This window comes from Apis dorsata, unplaced genomic scaffold (genome assembly GCF_000469605.1).
Source record: "Apis dorsata unplaced genomic scaffold, Apis dorsata 1.3 scaffold_344, whole genome shotgun sequence".
Lineage (NCBI taxonomy): Eukaryota > Metazoa > Arthropoda > Insecta > Hymenoptera > Apidae > Apis > Apis dorsata.
Genome location: NW_006263611.1, coordinates 356210 through 358230, shown reverse-complemented (window position 1 = coordinate 358230; position 2021 = coordinate 356210).

Below are 2021 nucleotides of genomic sequence, written 5' to 3'. Positions count from 1 at the left end.
AACGCGTAATGTATGCCGAATAACGGTTGTTCCGCCGCGGTAAGAGACGCCTATTGGCCAGCCGGATCATCCATTGCCAACCCTTCGCTCGCTTACCAGCCTCGCATTAATGCGAACCAAAGATATGCACGACGACGACGACGACGACGACGTAGGCTATCCAAGGATGCTTCTTGCAAGAATAAGAGAACAGGATCGCTGGGGATGTCCCGGGATTCTGTCCTCTATCGATCTCTCGCGTATATAGACACTAACTTGTGCCCTCCGCAAGCCGTGCTATGTATCTGCCATATATACATACACCAATCTCTCCGTCCCTATCCATTCTCCTCCTTTGCGTCTCTTTTTCTTCCTCACCTTTTCTCTCTCTCTCTCTCTCTCTCTCATTCTCAATCGTTTCTTCCTCCCTCCTGTTCTCTGTTTTCCTCCTCCTCGTCTCTCTTTCCACTTCGAATCGCGCTCGTCACCCCCCACCACTCCTCCCTAACGTCCAGCTGTCCCCACATTTGCTTCCTCCCTCTTTCCTATTCTCTTTCCATTTATCCTTCTCTCTCTCTTTCTCTATCCTTCTCGCTCACGGATTCCTGGCACGCGTACACACATATAGTAGGATCGGAACGTGTGTACCATACACATTGCGTGTCTTCGTCCGTTCCGTTCGGGCCAAGGGAGAGAGAAAGAGGGAGATGAATCGGTCGGTTCGCGCATAAACCCATCGAAGAATATGTGTTATGTATACACAAACGACGCGTGGGATGGACGGAACTGTCTTTGTGTGTTTACCGCATTATTGAGAGATATGACACGCTCCCGGAAGTCCATCAGATCGTAGCCGTCGTTATCGAAAATCAGCGGTCGCGGAAGATTCACTGCACGTCACCACCGGCGCAGAAACGGATTCGGCTTCCCATCCTTAATCCTCTTCAACCGCATCCATTAGCGTGACTTTAACGTAGCAATTAAATGGAAATGTTGTTAGAGAGATGTTTCGTATCATCAAGCTTTTCATAATGACGATGAAAATTCAAAAAGGACGAGTGGACGATTTATCGAATCGACTTGTTCGTTGTTGAAATTCGAGTTTTCCCCTATTTGCACGGTTTTAATTGAGNNNAAAAAAAAAAAAAAAAAAAGGAGAGGGAAAAAAGAAAGAAAAAAAAAGAAAAATTGTTTGAATACGCACACCAACGACGAGACTGATTTATCGACACCGCAAAATGGAATTCGATAGTATTAGTCGCGTATATAACTCAAAGACGTTATACAATTACAATACTATTTCTGAAAGTCCACCAAGTTTCCTGTTGTCTCCAATGGAAACTTGTACAAAGCTGGTGTGCTCGCTGGGGACCAGCTTATACCGCAGTCACGTCACCGGTAATACGGCACAAAGTCGGTCCGAAGCCGAAAGCTCGCCATTGAAGAATATCAACCAGCCCTGTGGAAGACATAATCCTTCCCGCAAGGTTTAACGTCACTCTTTGGATTAACGAAATTTATTTCTTTCAAAGATGAAAGATCGATGCGACTCGTGAATTCCTCTGTTTACGCTTACGTTTTTCACGTACTTATATTTTCGATCGGTCGGTAAACCGCGTTTCGATCGTACCGATGAAAGGAAGAAAAATTCATCGCGACCAACGTATACGCGTAATTAGGTACGAGTCGCATGAAACGAGTAGTATGGGACGGAATTGATCCGGCTTTACTACGAGCGCCTATATCGTTGCCTATACGTCGATGCAAAGGATGGGGAATCGAGATTTTTTTTTCTTTTTTTTTTTTTTTTTTTTTTCTTTTTTCAGTTGACACTACGATTTGTACGAGAGCAACAGGCAACTTTCATTAAGCCTTTTCGAGCCAGTACACTCTCCTCTTGTGTCTATCTCCTCTTCTTTCTCCCTTTCGCGTATCCCTCACTCTCGCCGCGTAATCGAGATTCGTAAAACACAGACTGGCTTAAAAACGCATCTATCTGTTCGAAAGGGAGGATCACGTTCTTTGTGCGATAAAAATATTTT